Here is a 12,569-nt window from a genome sequence, read left to right as displayed (position 1 = left end):
ATTTTGGGGTAGTTGGTGGTCGGAATTGTATGCCCCTCGACCTGCACATTCAACGACATTCATCTCCGCAGTCCATGTGGTGAATAGTGTGGCTGACGACTTCGAGGCGGATATTTTCATATTCCTCGCTTTGAAGAAGGCTGCCAAATCGATGAGATAGGCGTTCAACCTCACACATATGTCTTCAACAATGGGACCCGACGCCATAATCGTACAATCATCTGCATACGTAACGATTTCAATGCCGTCCGGAGGGCGTGGAATACCGGAAAGGTAGAGGTTAAACAGTTCCGGAGAAATCACTCCACCCTGGGGAACTCCCTGTTTAACTCTACGGGGTTTGGACTTCTTGTTCCGGAACTCCACGTACGACTGGCCTCCACACATATAGTTGATTATCCAACGTTTCAAACTCGGCCGGAGGGAAGTGTTCTCTATGTCCTCAAACAGCGTGGCATGGTTGACAGTATCAAAGGCTTTTGATAGGTCAAGCGCTACCAACACCGTACACATGGATATTCCATCTGGGCCCAACGCTTTTGATGACTTCGCGTTACGAATGACACATGCAACATCACCCATTGTAAACTGTGGTGGTACCTCCTCGGCTGGAAGAGATCTTATACGACGAAGTACTCTTCTCTTCGCCCTGTCGCTCTCGGGATGCTCGACGAACTGTCGGTTAAAATGACTTGCGCATCTCTTCGGATCAGTCACAGTTTCGTCGTTAAATGTGACTGAGGTCCTATCATCCTTCTTACCAGGGTTCGAGAGCGACTTAACCGTTGCCCACAGTTTACTTACTCCGGTACCAATGTTGCAACTCTTCAGGTGCTCCAACCATTTATTCCGCTTGTGCTCCGCGACTAATCTGCTGACCTCCAACGTAAGTTCCCTGACCCTGGGATCTGCTGGGTTAGATCGACGGAGATCATCACGCTCATTTGCCAGACCAACTGCTTCTGCTGGGAAATTGGGTCTCATCTCGGGTATTCGACCAGCCGGTATAAATCTAGCAGCTGCAGCAGTGATGATGCCTCGGAATTTCCTTTCTGCTACCCGTTCATCAGAAGGAATGGAAAGTTCTCTGAAGCGCTGGTTGGTGAACTCTCTGAATCCTTGCCAGTTGGATTTCCTATGGTTAAGAAAAGTGCGGCGTTCAGAGATGACGAAATCGGGCGGTCTGCTGATGGAGACGATTATGGGGAGATGGTCTGATCCAAGAGAAATGACGGGCTGCCAGCTGACGTTATTTATCAGACCCGGTGACACAATGGTTATATCTGGTGAACTGTGACACTCTCCCCTTATTCTGGTGGGGGCATCCTCATTTACCGTGCAGAACGTGGAGCTATCAATTTGCTCTGCCAGCACTGTTCCCCTCTGGTCATTACCTAGGACGGAATGCCACAACTCGTGGTGGGCATTGAAGTCCCCTAGCACCAGACGGTTATTGCCCTCTAATAGAAAACTAATGTTGGGCGAATAACGCGGTTCACAGCTATTAATCGGCGGTATATACACGTTAGAGGTGCTTAACGTGTATATACCTCGGCAGTACCACATTTAACTGCTACCCCCATACATTCCATGTATGGGTCACTAGAGTCAAGCTCAAGCGAGATATGCCTGTATTGAACAGAGTGATGCATAAGGAATGCTAGGCCTCCACCTCCACTTCTGGTGCGATCCTTCCTCAGAACGTTGTAACCATCACAACGCTGTAGGCAACAATTTTCATTGAGCTTGGTTTCCTGCACCGCCGCGACCAAAATATTCTTCCGATTCATGAAATCCACTATCTCATCTATTTTTCCTCGAAGACCGTTGCAATTAAATTGCAGAAACGATGCACTATCAGGGGTGGGAACAGCAACGTGCGGTGTTAAGTGCTGCATACTTGGTTGCTGTTCGGGAGACTGCGGTGGAGTTCCGTACTCCGACGAAGAAGTCGACGACGTAGACTCACTGGGGATTGCGCTGTCGCAGCACGAGGCAACGTAATTTCTATAGCTGTAATCTCGCAACCGGGCCAACCCGGAACAATTCCTGAAGTGCACCCAGTTTCTTTTCCCCTTCATCATCGCATGAACTGCAGTAATCCTTATATAATAATTCTACAGTGACCTGCTCATAGATATTAACTTTTAATTTTACGCTTAGAAATAACCGGCCAGATAGATTTTGAAAAAGAGATTCTGCAATGACCTGTAGTGATTCCTACAGTCACCTTTATCTCTCTCCTACTCATAGAAATAAAGCCCATATATATTTTGAGGTCCTTCATCTTGTTACTTTATCGTTAAAAATCTTGCCAACAAAATAGGTAAGGGGAGGTCTAAACAGTGTGATTAATTTTTATATTGATTGACTGCGATTCACATCGACCAAACTCGTCAGCCACTTTATTTTCCTTAATAATATCAAAATAAAGAACTGTATTCCGGACGTCAATTCCCTGTGAATTTGATCGCTCTTCCTTTTTAAAGTTATTTTAAACAACGACTCGAAGCGAAAAAATCAGTTATGAGGAAAAGTTAGTTACTCTGAATTAAAGGTTGAATTATTACGGTTGGCGTAGTCTTGTTGAAAATTTAGCGCTGTCGACAAATCGGTATTATGAAAGTCGTTACAATACGCCAAATTTGTAGTTCAAGATTTTTCTTGTGTGGGCCAAACGAATTGTACAGAACGGCATAAATCAAAAATCGTGATTTTTTGAGTTAATAATACAGAATTATTCCCTATATCAGACTTCATATTGTGTAAAAAATTCAGATAATCATATCATACACACTCTAATTGAGAGTAAATTTACAACTTAAAACTCATTTTCTGCAAAATCGATTTTTTGATTTTTTTGTTTTTTTTTTTAAATAAAAGAACAAGGACCTCCTCGGGATTTAGATTGGAGAAGATCAATTTTTTCTTGGACCTGTGGGAGTAGAAGATTGCTGAAAAGACCATAATTATCCCGTACTTCTTGCTGTACGGGAACATACCAATTATTATCAAAGGTAAAATATTGTTTATCCGAACAATATTCAATAAAGGAATTTATTTTATTTGAAATAAGTAAAATTCTTTAGTTTTATTTTATTTTTTTCTTTTTCGAATTGGTGCCCTCAACAATAACAAAGAAGAAAAACTACTTGGTATTTGTTTGCATTTGTTTTCAAAGGCGCACTGATTCCGTCAGCATCACATCAACAATCCAACAATCTATCATCAGTTACAAATATTTCATAATATCGTTTAAGGTGAGTACCGTCAATATTAGTGAGTGAGCATACGCGAGTTTTTTTTACAAAATGTGATATTCCATAATTTACAGACGTTCGTTATTATTATTATTATTATCTTCAAGAATAACAACACTTCATATTCTCATTTAGCGAGAATACTGCAAAAAAGAAACAACCCTTTTAAATGTACTATGGTTTTTTACAACGATGTGTGTGTGAGCGTCTTTTTTGTGAGTATTGTAGACTAACGAAAACAGCTGTTTTTTGTGTTGCGTACCCCCGCCAATTTGTAATTGTATGCAAAGATATTGTGCTGTGCTGCTGAAATAAATTAAAAAATATGTACGCAAAAATGCCTAAACAAACAGAAAAAAAAAATTATAGAAAATCTGGTCAAAAATGCAATTGATAAAATTGAAATTGAAGAATTAAAAGAATGACAACGTATGCATAATTTTTTAGATTATATGAAGAAAGTCTAAAATGTTCATATATTTTTGAAGGTATTTGTTACCAAGATTGATCATATTATGGACGAAGTTATAGAGGATGTAATTTTGGTTTCATCATACCGTCGTGGAGTGTATAACACAGTTCCAAAATCAATGAAGTGGTCTGTGGATATCCTAGCCCAATTAGATGAAACCGATTTTTAGAAATCTTAAGAGTTAGTCGTGTTGAGTTTTACAAACTTGTCAACATGATATCTGATTATTCAGAATTCAACCAGCCTCATTTCTGTCTGCAATTTCCAATTCCATACCGATTGTGCTGTTTTGACTCGGGTCATCTGGAGAAGGAGCATTAAAAAAAATGGTAGCGTTTTTTGGAGTTGGTGACGGCGGAATCATTGACAAGATAACCCGACGTGCATTTAAAGCGTTTTTCAACTTCCAATCGAAGTATATATATTGGCCAGAAGAGGAAGAAAGAACATCTATTGTTGCAGAGACATATAATGAGCTTCCCTTCTGTATAGGCTATGTTGACTGTACTGAGATACCCCAATCAGAAAACCCTGTATATGGAACATTTTTTTTCGCGGACACACATATACTCTATAAAAGCTCAAGTTATTTGCGATAATAAGCTACGTATTCGTCATGTTGTTGTTAAGAACCAAGGAAGTGTTCACGATTCCAAAATATTTAAAAATTGTGAAATCCATAAACAACTGCAAACCTAGTTTTCTTCTCATCAGTGGATATCAGGAGAATCAGCTTATTCTCTTTTGACATATGTTATAACGCCCTACAGAAGCAATTCAAACCAAATGGACATACAAAATCGAAAACGATTTAATAGAAGACATAGCTCGTATAGGGTGAGAATAGAGCATGTCATTGGAATTTTGAAAGCTTAAAAACTTAAAAAAAACTTAAACAGCTCAAAAAACTTAAAAATGCGAACTAATTCTTCCCAGAGCCATCTATATTGTTGTCAATGGATCGTTGTTTGTGGTATTCTGCACACTATTTTGTTATATCCAAGTGGAGCAGAAGAATCTGAAAAACTAATTGAAGACGAAGATCTTAACGAAGACCTTGAAAAATCCGATGAAATAGGTTCTTCAACAAATGAATTTAAAAGACAAGCTATATATAGTTTGATGTTTGATTAATTCATTTTATTTAATTTAAATATAAGCTTATATAAAACAAAGAAACAAAATAAAAACATTTTATACAAAACAAACTACTAATTATTTTATAAGTATTCCAAAAATTAGATCGCGTAAAAACAACAAAAAATAAAAATTAACATGACATTAGGATATAACAAATATATTTCATAAATTCAAGTGCAAATAAAATATCACCAAAGTTGTATAATTCACAGAAATACTAAAATAAAGATACCAAATGCGGAAGTTACCCACTTTGGGATGTACTTTTATATTTCAGTTTCAATTCTAAGTCCCGTAAACGCTCTTCTTTTTCTATTTCCATTTTGTTCCTAGCTTTCCTTGACGCTTTCTTCAAATCGTCTATTTTTAGGTTAACTTCCATTTTGAATTTTTCCCTTTCAAATTAAATTTTTATTCTTAAAAAATCATTTCTTTCGCTTTGTATAGCAGAAAGTTTGTCCTAAGCATTTTTAGGGACACATATTTTTAATTTAGCAGCAAGTTCCTGCACTGGTTTATTTTTTAGTCCTAACATAGATGACGAAGTTGTTGGTGGAGATCGTGAACTTGAAGGCTGAACTTCAACGCAGTCACCTTCGGAAGAAATTGGTACAGGTACATCATCTAATGTTCCGTATTCAACAGCAGGATTTGGGGAGCAATCAGCGAGATCTTCAAATCCACAGAATTCGACCTGTTCATTCATTTCTGGTACAGGTGTACTATTGAATATTATGTTAGTAGTAACGGCACTATCGTAAATCTCAAAGGGAAATTCCGAGTTTTTGGCCCCGAAAATGTGGTGAAGTTCACGATAATGTCTGCACAATTTTTTTTAATTTTTCTAAAAAATATATAAACCTTAGCTTTCAAAAAAATTAACACTAATATGCACTTACCCTCAACAGATAAAATATAATTTTCAAGTAAGCCAGCGCCTGTAGACTTCCTCCAATTCTATGCTTTGGTGTAAGTCCTTTTAAGATTTTTGATCTTCGGCGGACGAGATCCTAAGACGTCTTTATCCCGGTAGATTCCATAATTTTTTTTCTAGCTGAGCTGTTGGTTTCAAAAAAAAAAAAAAAATAAAAGGTTCTGCATACTTAAGAATTGTTTAAGCAATTTACTTACCTCAAAATCGCGATGCTCATGCAAATACTCTGCAAATACATCTTAACCTCATCGTCACTCCATCTTTTGTTTTCAGTTTTATTACGCTTTCTTTCTAAAATAAGCTGTTTCTTGGCCTCCATTCTTTAATTCTTTTAAAATTTTCACCACAAAAAAAAACACCGACACAAAATAATACACCCTTGTAAAAATAATGCACGTAGTTTACAATAATTCTTTATGAATTAAATGTACAACCCTGTGGTAAATTTAACTTCCATGTATTTTGTTGTAGATCTACAATATTTACAATATTACAAGCTTTCGTGAATACCGCTAATATTCCTATTGTTATTTGTGGTTTTGCCTAAATTCAAATAACCATAGTTAAAAAAGAATAAAGAAAAGAAGGAATAAAAACACTAACAAATATTCTAGTCACCCACCGTTGTTTGAGTTATAACAACAACTATCACTGCTTGTATGTTTGTCGTTGAACGATAATTCACACACACGCACACTTATATCGTAATTTCGAGGGCCGGTTAGAAAGACAAAATACGAAGATCGGCGAAAAAGTTTGGTAAATTAAAAAATATATTGTTTTGTTTTCGTGATTTATTGAAAAACTGGAACATTTCGAAAATTAATTTGTAAGGTCGACCGATTCCTACGACCGCGAGTTTTGTGGCTGCTATAAGCGTTTTTCTTTTGGGCAAAACAGCCCTTAAATTGACATTTGAAAGTGCCTGTGGTGCAATGCACTAAATAGAAGAGAAGTTCCTGTTGGAAATAAGTTACTAAGAGGTACTAACTTGGAACTAGCCGGAGCTAAGGAGGAGGTGAGTGGAATTTTTGTAGAAATGGAGTATGCGATGTTGGAGGAGGTGAAAAATGTGGCGGGGGATGCTGTGGGCAAAGGGGAACCGTGTTTCTCTGAGCCGGAGGAGTCGAATGGTGGTTTAGGGAAGAAGTTGAAGCCGAAGAGGAAGGTTGTGACAACCATGGAGGGGAAGGCGGGTACCAGCGAGGATGAGGGGAAGCGCTTTAAGCCTGGATCGCCGATCATCTCGGGTGCGGAGGCTGCTGGGAAAATTGTGATGGGAAGTGTTTTGCAGACGGACAGAGAGGTCGATCTGGATATGCGTAGCCGTCCGCGGAATAGGAGGCGTTTGGCTAGTGGTGGAAATGGGGAAGGATGCATCTCCAAGATGAAGGAGGTGACGGGTAGGCTGCTGGGAACGATCCTGGGATGCAGCCTAAGTTCGGATGTGGTCAAGTCGGTGATGGATCTGGGAGCAGAGCATGAGGGGATCCTAATGAAGATGGTGGCAGAGAATGAGAGGTTGAAGGGGAAGTTGAAGGTGCATGAAACCCGTGTGGTCAGTGGCGGAGCAGCTCCTGTGCCTAAGGTGCCTGTGGTGTCCTTAGGTCCTGCTGTTCGTCCGGGACCGCCGAATCCTGTGCCTCCGCCGAATCCTGTGATGAAGCCGGTCCATACTTGGTCCACGATCGTCAAGGGCAAGGGTGTCCCGGCTAAGGACATCGTGAAGAAGGTGGTGAAGGAAATTGGTCAAACCCTGGGTGTGCGTGTGCACAGTGTGAAGTCGACTGGTGATGGTGGTGCGATCATTAGGACCCCGTCTGTGGCTGAGCGGGAAAAGGTGGTGACCAATGAAAAGTTTAAGGAGCTGGGATTGGAAGTATCGGTGAATGAGAAGTTGGGTCCGAAGGTGGTGGTGAACCGTGTCCACCCTGAAATTACCCCGGACGTCTTTATGAACGAACTCTACAAGATGAATTTCGAGAAGCTGATGACGAAGGATGCTTTTGTGAAGAGTGTGAGGATGGTGACGGGGCCGTGGAAAGCTGGTGCAGGACCGGTCAATGTCGTGTTGGAGTGCACGAAACGTGTGAGCGACATGTTGTTGGCGGGAGGAGCCTATGTTTTGTGGTATAGGTTTACTGTGCGTGCGCATTAGGAGGTTATGTCCTGCTTCAAGTGCTGCAGTTTCGACCATAGGTTTAGGCAGTGCAGGATGGCCACTAGGATGGCCACTGGCACTGCGGGTTGGGTGGCCATAATGCGGCGGCTTGTCCGAATCCGAGTCACTGCCGCAATTGCGAGTTGAAGGGGCTTCCTGCAGACCACATTATGTTGTCTGCGAGTTGCCCCATTTACTCGGCAATGGTAGAGCGTGCAAGGGCTCGCCATTAGAATGGAGTTGCACATTGTACAGCTCAATTGTCAGCGGTCGAGGTCGGTGATGTATGCGTTAGGCCAGGTGCCTTGTAGCTCGAGGGCGTCGGTTGCCCACCTTCAGGAACCCTACACTAGGGATGGCTTAGTTCGAGGATTGCCGGAGTGGATGCGGGTCTTCACGGACGTTAATGGAGACTCTGCTGTTGTTATTTGTGACAGGGACGTTGATTGTACCGTCGTTAGTAGCAGCCAGTGGGCTGTTTGTGTCCGGATTGAAGGGGGTTTTGGGACGATGCTTCTGGCTAGCGTCTACTGTAGGTATACTGAACCATTGGGTCCCTATCTTGAGTATATGGATGCGGTTCTGCTGCTTGTTAGTGGTAGTCCGCTCATCGTGGCTCTTGATGCTAATGCGAGCTCGCCCATGTGGTACTCCAAGGTAGCTGGTCATGTGACCAGTTCAAGGAGTATCGACCGGGGCGTAATGCTTAGTGAATGGATGCTTTCGGTGGAACTCGGTGTCTTAAATGAGCCGAGTAGTTTATATACTTTCGATGGATCCAATGGTGCTAGTGACATCGATGTGACGGCTGTAAATGGGGCAGCGCTGACAGCCTTTGATTTTAGGTGGGGTGTTGAGGACAGTTGGGGAGTAAGTGATCATCGGCCAATTACGGTTGATGTCACTTTCCATCAAGGAACGAGGGTTCCCGAACGGTCTCGCAAGTGGCGGGACAGAGACGTGGACTGCGGATTATACTCGGATCGTGTCAGGGAGGCAGCTATGCCAATAGAGGAGTTTAGGCTACTGACGATAGACGATCGGATAAGCAAGGTAGATCAGTGGATGTGTGCAGTGAATGATGCGCACCTTGGTAGACGCCGAGAGGCTAAGCCAAGCAAGGTCCCGTGGTGGACCCGTGAGTTAGATCTGATGCGGAGGTCAGTTCGACGCCTGCGGAGACTTTTCCAAAGGGCTAGGCGGGCTAATGCGGAGGACCTAGCTCAGCGTAATAATGAATACCTTGGTTGTCTTAGGACGTACAAAGACAGTTTAGCTAGGGTTAAAGACGAAGATTGGAGGAGATTTGTACTGGACAATAGGGATGACCCCTGGGGTACCGTGTACAAAGTGTGCAGAGGTAAAGGTAGAGTGAACGACGTGACGGCCCTCCAAGCTGGCAATTCATTGTCTTCTTGGAGTGAGTGTATAGAGACGTTACTGACATCTTTATTCCCAGAGGTCAGTTCGACGCCTGCGGAGACTTTTCCAAAGGGCTAGGCGGGCTAATGCGGAGGACCTAGCTCAGCGTAATAATGAATACCTTGGTTGTCTTAGGACGTACAAAGACAGTTTAGCTAGGGTTAAAGACGAAGATTGGAGGGGATTTGTACTGGACAATAGGGATGACCCCTGGGGTACCGTGTACAAAGTGTGCAGAGGTAAAGGTAGAGTGAACGACGTGACGGCCCTCCAAGCTGGCAATTCATTGTCTTCTTGGAGTGAGTGTATAGACCCGTTACTGACATCTTTTTTCCCAGATGCTGAACGTGGTGGAGATTGCTGATACGCCTCCTCTGGATAGTTCGGAAGTGGACGTAAGTATTGATCGGATCAAGTGTGGAAAGTCGCCCGGTATGGACGGAATGACTGGAAGGATGCTTAAGGCCATCTGGAAAGCCATTCCGGCCCATATCGAATCAATTTTTGAGAGTTGCCTTAGAACAGGATATTTTCCTTCCGTGTGGAAAGTGGCACGCGTTGTGGTTCTCCTTAAGGCCCGAGATAGGGATATGAGCAATCCCCGCTCCTATCGTGGCATCAGTCTCCTTCCGGAGCTTGCGAAAGCTTTGGAGAGGGTAATGGTGGCACGACTTTTTGAGAGCTATAGGGACGGTTTTGCCACAGAGCAGTTCGGGTTTAGGCAAAGCAGAGGTGTGGAGGATGCTTGGCTGTATGTTAGTGATGCAGTTAGTCAGTCGAATGCCAAGTATGTGTTGGGCATATTCGTAGATTTCAAAGGCGCTTTCGACTATCTCTCTTGGGAGAGAGTGCTCACGCGGTTTGGCAGAGTTATTTTAGTAATAGAAAGGCGTGTGTGGTAGGTGCCAGCGACACAGTTTATAGAGATGTGTCCGCAGGGTTCCATCTGTGGTCCATATATATGGAATCTCATGATGGATACCTTGCTGCGCTCATTGGCTGCATCTTTTAAGGTGTGTGCGTATGCGGATGACCTTCTCATTCTTATCGAAGGCCGGTCTCGTGCCGAGCTGGAGTGTCGGGGTGAGGAGGCTATGCGCATAGCGAATGAGTGGGGTGGTCGTGTTGGTGTGGAGGTGGCTTTCGACAAGACTTCGACGATGCTCCTTAAAGGGAGATTGTCGCACAGTCGTCCCCCACTCATTCGTTCTGGTGGTGTTAGTATTGGCTTCGTTTCCAAGGTCAAGTATCTTGGGATCATGGTTGCTGAACGCATGAATTTCACTGCTCATTTTGATTATGTCAGAGAGAAGATGTTAGCATTGGCAGGGAAAGTTAAGCGTATCCTTCGGAGCGATTGGGGCTTGGGCAGGCGTGCTGTCCGTACCATATATGGTGGACTTTTTGTTGCTTGCGCAACATTTGGTGCACCTGTGTGGTATAAGGCAGTAACCACTTCGGTGGGCCTGCGCAAGATCCAATCTATTCAAGGGATTATGCTTTTAGCGAGTATGCCCGTTTGTAGGACTGTATCTACGGATGCTTTGCAGGTTCTGTTAGGGGCAGCACCCCTTGACTTGGAGGTGCTGCGTAGAGCTATCATCTTTAAGATCAAGAAGGGACTGCCGCTCTCTGAAGTTGATTGGATTTGAACTGAACTGGCCGGGGATATGAGGAGGAACAAGGAACTCGTAAATGAGCGACTTGTGTCTAGGTGGCAGACAAGATGGAATGAGAGTAGTAATGGTCGGGTGACGTACGCCTTTATCAAAGACGTGACCTTCGTACAGCATCGACCAGACTTTGGCTTTGGTCGTAGTCTGGGGTATTTACTGACGGGGCACGGTTCGTTGAATGCGTTTTTGCATAAACGAACTTTGTCCGACTCTCCGGATTGTGGTTGTGGTGGGGGTCCTGAGGATGTCATGCACGTACTGATTCAGTGCATGTTTTATGATGACGTTAGAGACTTGGCCAGAATGGGTATTCGCAGTACCCAGGATGGTTGGGATCTAACAGCTTCGGTCGTGCGGGACGGGATGCGGCACTTGGCGTGTTTACGAGGGAGATGTTTACTAGGAGAAGGACCTCCACTAAGGTGATCCTCTGAGCTAGTCGTCATCTGGTGTATGGTCCTGTTTCATGAGCTGCTTAGCGTTTCCCTGTGCCGGCTCATCGTTTGCTGGCCTCGGGGGTTGGCAGTTGAGCGGTATTGGTGTGTGGCTCCATTCTGTGGAAGTCATGCACCGACTCCGCTAAGCTGCCGTGGTGAGTGGTTGCTTGCTCGTGGTGTTGGTGGTTGCTGGTGCCTACTGCATTGTCATGCCTATGGTAGTGTAGTGGCGCTTGGGGTGAGGTGTGTGGTTGCGCTGTTGGTTTGGCTTGTCGCTCTGCGTGTGTGTGTGTATGGGTAGGTGCTGGTCGCTGTGTCTGTTGGTGGTGCTGAACCGTCCGTATGGATGTGTTTGGTTATGGCCATTGGTTGATGGTTTTCGGGTGTTTGGTCCGACGGGCTGGTCATTCGTGAGGGAGTCTAGTCACTGTCCTGAGTGTTTGATCCGACGGGCCGGATACCCGAGTGGTTATGGTCACTGTCCTGTGTGGGTGTGAGATGTGTGGTCTGATGGGAGGTCGTGTTGCGGTGGTGGTTTCGGTTGCTGTTGTCTGTTGGTGGTGTCGAACCGTCTGTTTAGACGTGTTTCGCTAGGGCCCTTGGTTGCGCGTTGTTCGGGTGCTTGGTCCGACGGGCTGGACATCCGTGAGGGTGTTTAGTCACTGTCCGGTGTGTTTGATCCGACGGGCCGGATACCCGAGTGGTTGCGGTCACTGTCCTGTGTGGATGGGTTGTGTGGACTGTTGAGAGGTTGGGAGGTTTTGTTGTTTGGTGTGTGTTGGGTCACCATTCCCGAACATTGTAGGCTTGTGGAATGATCATTGGGTGAGGATGGAGACGGTGTGGGAATTAGCATCGAGAGGTGTTGGTTTTTGCATCTGTTTTCATCCTTTCGTTGTGGTCATTCCATTGTGGAGAGCCTGCAGTTATTAGTTCAAATGGTAGTAGCTTCGGCTACGAAAACGTGCAGAGTTTAGTCTGTGGGGGACCATTCCCGGACTAGCAGGCTTGTGGAATAATTGTTGGCAGGGGTGAGATGCATGGTGGCTACCAATATCGCGTGATGT

General features: G+C 44.1%; 1 pseudogene; it reads left to right on the top strand.

The window, feature by feature from the left end:
- The first annotated feature begins 3,775 nt into the window (after nucleotides 1–3,775).
- On the top strand, nucleotides 3,776–4,608 carry LOC133331019 (uncharacterized; annotated as a pseudogene).
- The last annotated feature ends 7,961 nt before the right edge of the window (nucleotides 4,609–12,569 follow it).

This window comes from Musca vetustissima, unplaced genomic scaffold (genome assembly GCF_032173495.1).
Source record: "Musca vetustissima isolate MV318-11 ecotype Yass unplaced genomic scaffold, APGP_CSIRO_Mvet_v1 utg2887, whole genome shotgun sequence".
Lineage (NCBI taxonomy): Eukaryota > Metazoa > Arthropoda > Insecta > Diptera > Muscidae > Musca > Musca vetustissima.
The sequence above is the reverse complement of the archived record's forward strand: the minus strand, read 5'-3'. Positions and strand labels throughout refer to the sequence as shown.